Raw genomic sequence first — 6,000 nt, 5'->3', positions numbered from 1 at the left:
CCGATCACTCTCAGCCCGTGGAACTGCCGGCGCTGGCCGAAAATTGCAGAAAACCGAGCGGTTTTGACAGAAACTTCAACCCGCTCGTTCTCCTTCAATTCTTCTCCAAATTTGTCGAGTAAGGTATGGATTTCTATCTATTTTCCATGCTCTAGCTGATGGTTGGGTAGGAATTAATCGGTTCTCAGTGTAGATATTGGATTTTTGAATTGGAAATTCGGCCGATTTTTGGCCTCTGTGTTCGACCACTTCCGGTTAGTTTTCGGGGTAGGTCCAAGAACAAAAGTGGTTCCAAATATGGTGTTATACCTAGGGTAGGAGTTTGGAGCCGTGATTTTGAGATTTTTCGGCGATGCGTAACCGCTTTGGACACCCAGCGCTGCCGGCACGTGGGCGAGGGTAGTGCAGTGGCACTGTATCTTGATGCGATCCTTAGGTTGTCACGAGTGCGTAGGAATTCGCGGATCTCAATTTGGATACCGTTTGAGCCTCGAACGGATTTTCCATATTGTGCGATTTCCGAGTTCAATACTGTTGAGCCGTTGGATCGTAATCTTTTTCAGATATATTACTCAAGATAATTTTAGAATCGTATAGGATTCAACGGATCATGAATCGGAGTCCCGGATACTCCGAAATAGCGAACCCTAGGGCTAGGGTTTAGAAATTATGCGATTACACGATCGTGATCAATCCGACCGTCCGATCGACACCAATACCCTCGGGACATGTGTCTTAGATATATTGGACCTTCTAGCGGCTTCCGGATCATATTGTGAGGTTATGGACCCGTGGGGTCCCAAATTGATTTTTGGGACTTTAACGCTTTTTGAGTCCCAAGATACTGCTAAACTGGAAGGAAAGCTTTTATGGGCATAGGGATAACTTTAACTTGACGCACGTACTTTTAGGAGCCGGGGGTCAGGGTTTTTAATTTAATACTATATTGTATTAATAGAATATTATTGTCATTGAATCAGGCATCCGGGCACCTGTTGACCCGCAGGAGGGACCTTCAAGAGGTCCAGTGAGCTCGGACTATCAGTGAGTGGACTCTTTGTTTTAATAAATGAATTTAAGCAGTTCAGTTTCAGTTATAAGCTGTTTTATTCTGTTAAATATTTTATGTTGCATGCTGCCGAGTGAAATCTCTTTTAAAGAATATAGGAAAAGATATTCTCGTTAATTATCAGATAAATGGCAGCAGAATTTTAAAGGTTACAGAAAGTTAATTATTCAACAGCTTTGCTTCAGAAACTTTATATTTTCTTAAACCACCTTGTACCCAGATATTACATGTTGCCTTCGGATCATATTGGTTGCCTTCGGTTTAGTCAGCATGCTTGACAGTTGCCCCATGAGTTCTTTGGTACTCGAACTCGTGTGGAGCGAGTAATGCGGATCAGGTGGACTACGGTCCCCAGAATCTTGCGAGTTGCGGCTCGGACTGACCTCGTGTCACTAAGACCTGCGAGTACGTGTCACCCATGGTGATGCAAGGAATTGACGGATATAAGGAATTGACGGAAATAAGGGTACACCTAGGTGATAGTTTTAAACTGTTTTCAATGCCTTAAGAAATTAATGTTTGTTGACCATGAGTATGCTTGGCTTATATATATGTATAATTATATACGTGCATTGGATTCAGAAATAAAAAGAATAATTTAATTTGTATAACTATTTTTACAGTGGGGTTAGTATGTTCATATGCTATTTTCTAAACTTTGTTTTGGGTCCACTCACCCTTTTTGTTGTTTTGCGCCCCCAGGCAGTAGACGTGCACAGGAATCCACCACTAGGCCGTTTCCCATCTTCCGCGCCTTTCTTTTAATGTAGGATTTTTGTTTTGTAAAAGGATTGATTCCTTTGTAAATTCTTAGTAGTTGCTCTGATGTTTTGCCCTAGACTGAGACTTGAACTGTTGGAATGTATATATATGTATGCTGGCAGTTGGTTATATATATATATATATACACTTATTTTGGCAGGTGTAAATAATTTGGTATTCAGCTAGTTACAGGGGAAACTCTGCCGGTTTTTCGGTAGACGTCAACCTTGTTATTTTATCATGTTTTGTATAGAAGGGCAAATAGGTCATTTGTGCCCAGCATTCGCCAGGTGTCGGACACGCACAGGGTCTACCTCGGATTCCAAAGCGGAATTTGGATCGGGTCCTCGCAGCTAGACCTCCTTTTTGGACCTCCACCAGGACTGGCATGGCCATACCCAGAGAATCCTCTCATCGCACAGATAGCTGGAATACCAGCACATGGAGAAATCCAAGATGGGCAAAGGGGATGAGCTCTTCCCGTCCGAGAACACAAAGCTCCAGTTCTTCCAGAAGGTCCTGCACCAGTTCAGGCCCCCCAGAACCAACCAGAACCTCCACCTATTCCACGACCAGTGGTCCCACGCAATCAGCCCTTGACACTTCTACCTGAGAAACTAGTTGTGTTGCCCTACAGATCTAGAAGGATGTACCCCAATCCATTCCCTCCACTAGCAAGAGGTAGGAGAGGCAGAGGGGGAATAAACCCTTTTGCCAATAATGACAGGAACAGGCTTGGGGAAAACTGGAGGAATCATCCAGATTTCGAAGAAGAGGAAGAACATAGGGAGGAAATTCTGCCCAGACCACACAACCAGCTAGAACAGGAGCGGAATCCGCATCCGGCCAATGCCTTGAATGACATGGGAGTACTGCATAGGTTGATAAGAGAGATGATGGAACCTGAGGCCAGAAGAGGAGAAAGGCGCACTTATAGAAAACCATATCCAGCTTATATTGATCAAATACCTCTATGCCCAGGCTTTAAGGTACCAAACTTCACCTTGTTCAACAAATAGGCAGATTCTCTGTCCAGTGCATATAGGCAGATTCTCTGTCCAGTGCATAGCCATAGAAAATAACCCTCTACTAAAACTAAGGCTTTCTGAAAATTCTCTCTTTGGACAAGCCTTTACCTAGCTTACCAGCCAATTCTGTTCAAACTTGGGAACATATAGAAAATGTCTTCCATGACTACTATTTCTGGATTCAGCCAGAAGTCACCATAAGTGATCTTGCTGCCCTCAAACAGAGTGAAAATGAGCCTGCCCAAGACTTCATTACCAGGTTCAGAAAGCTCAAAATGAAATGCCGGATACCTATGGAAGAGAGACACTTCATTCAACTGTCTCAGATGGCCCTTAAGATCTCTCTGAGAAAGATATTTGATGGGATGCTGTTTTGAGACCTGGCAGAACTGGCAGACAAAGCATCTAAATACGAGGAGCTACTTAGGGAAGAACAACAGAAAAGCAACTCTTCTAAAGGCACATATTATAAAACCCCATCTTCTTCAGTGCATCTGGTCGAAGTAAAGTCTGAAAAAGGCACATAAAGCTCGGAGGAAAGGGAAGTTGTAGTGGCGGAAATGGCGAAATTAAAACATCCCATCAGTTGTAAGGCTCTGACAAAGCCACTGAAGGACCATAAGCCACCACCATTTACAAGAGGGTTTGTTCCAAACAAACTAGCACAGAACAAAGTTTATTCCTTCGATTTAACCAAGGTTGATGCTCTGTTTGATGAAATGCTACTGCAGAAGGCAATAGAGACATCGCACAAGTTGCCCAAGCCAGAGGAACTTAAGGGCAGACAGTACTGCAGATGACACAACTCTTGGAACCACTCCAGCAATAGTTGTGTTGTTTTCAGAGACGTCATCCAAGAAGGAATAACAACAGGAAGGCTAAAACTGGTTGAGAAACCTCCCTCAGTAACAACAGACCCTTTTCCCCAACCTCAAGTCAACATGGTCAACTTAAATTGGCAAGAACAGAAGAGAGGCAAACTAACAGCAGAAGCTAGCCCCAACATAGGCAGAAGAGTCACAAGATAGGCTAATTAGAGACCAAAAGCAACTATTTTAGCTGGGGTAGTTCTGTTTAGCAAATACAAATGCGAAAGTGAGTTAGAGGTAACTCTGGATGGACAAAGTCAGTCCACAGCTAGTGTTTTTGACAGGATTGGAACATCATACCAACAGGGCCTAGTTCTGGCTCCACCTAGAGACATAGCCAGGCAGAAGGCCTATGAAAGGCCTGCCCAACGCAACAGAAAAATGACAGACCAACCAAAGAAGGAGACGCTAGTTAAGATGCCCAGAAATGATAAGCCCCTAGAAACTATCATAGAAGGCAGATGGTATTCTATTGGAAAGAGCGTCAGACCAACTTTGGAGCTAACCAGAACACAAAAAAAGAGAGTTTAGGGGCAATACTACACATTCCTCAAGAACAAGGATAATACACAGGTACGTCCAGAGGATAGTTCTGCCAGAAAAGGGAAAAATCTAGAAAAAGATTCTCAGGCATAACAGAAAACATATCAACTAGAGGAGCTAAGAAAGACAAGTTCCAACCAAGCGTGCTATCCATCCAACCTCACTCTCAATCGATCAATTAGGACCTTCACAGTCACAAAGTCAATCCAGACCTATTATGGTAAAAGGACAAGAAGGTTGGATTGAAGAATATGAAGAGGAACAGTTGGATTATGAACCATCTGCAGATGACCAAACTGGACTTCTCGAAACAGGTGGGCAAGAAAACTGGACAGAAGAATATGGAGAAGAACAAATGGAGTACGGTGGAGAACTAGATGAAGAAACTGATGCTTCCGGTGCAGAATTAGAAAGCCTGTTACAAGGTGATCTAGGCATTAATATGGTGTTTGTCCTGCCATAGAAGTTCAGGGCAGCAGAAGGACAAGAGAACACTTTGGAAGGAGATGTACTATCACAAGAGACTTTTGAGTGCAGGTTGGCAGAAGTGGAGGAGGCACCAAAACAGCAAGTATCTGCTGACAGAACGGGCAGAATTGTTGCGAAAATAGTCACAGAACAGCTATGCTTTTCCAAACCTACCAAGGAATGGCCAATCATCTCAGACCTTTGTTGATAACCCCAAACTTTGGGGGTGTTCCTATCCCCAAAGTAATGGTAGATGGGGATGCAGCCATTAATCTTCTACCTCACAGATTGCTGGTGAAAATGGGTAGAATAGAGAAGGATCTAATTCCAACAAGCCTAACAGTCACCAACTTAGCTGGGGGCACCACTAAGACTCATGGAATACTAGACGTGGATGTCATAGTAGGAACAAAGAAGCTGAAGATTGCTTTTTTTTTGTGGTAGACACCATTTCTACCACTTACAACACATTGCTTGGCAGAGATTGGATCCACCAGAGTCTATGTGTTCCTTCCACTCTACACCAACAGTTGGCCCTCTGGCATGAAGAGGGTTTTATGGAAATAGTGGAGGCCAACCCACATCCATTCCTGCCATCTGCATTATGTTTCGAGGCCAGGTATTATCATGATGACCCTGGTTCTTTCACTTTCTTTGGAGTCAACCAGAATGGTCATCCCCATGGTGACATGACCCAGAAACTCATTGAAGAAGGTTTGGCTAGTTCTTTAGAGGACTGGAATAGGCTTTGCATTCTCAACCTCCAGAAGTCTGATGTTTAGCTCAAACCAGCAAGAAAGGGATCGAGCTACAACAATCCGATCCATTACAAATATATTGTTGGTATATTGGGAAGAAAGGAAACTTTCCATGCATAGTCCAGCCATTAACATGGTAGAATTCATGCATGAGAACATGTAAGAACAGGAAGGAAATCTGCAAGAGGAGGAGTTGGAATTTGCACTAGCAGCACTAGATGACTCTCTGCCAGAAGTAGAGGATCCTTTGCAAGAAATAAACTTGGGGACAAAAGAGGACCCCAGACCTACTTTCATCAGCATGTTACTGGAAGAATCATTAAAGGATGAAATCATTGCACTTCTGCATAATTTCAAAGACTGTTTCGCATGGCATTATCATGAAATGCCTGGGCTGGACGGAGAACTAGTGGAGCACAAGTTGCCAATTAAAGAAGGATACCTGCCAGTCAAGCAGGCCAGAAGAAGGATGTCTATGGAGACAGAACTGAAGGTGAAAGAAG

Source organism: Prunus dulcis, chromosome 8 (genome assembly GCF_902201215.1).
Source record: "Prunus dulcis chromosome 8, ALMONDv2, whole genome shotgun sequence".
NCBI lineage: Eukaryota > Viridiplantae > Streptophyta > Magnoliopsida > Rosales > Rosaceae > Prunus > Prunus dulcis.
The sequence above is the reverse complement of the archived record's forward strand: the minus strand, read 5'-3'. Positions refer to the sequence as shown.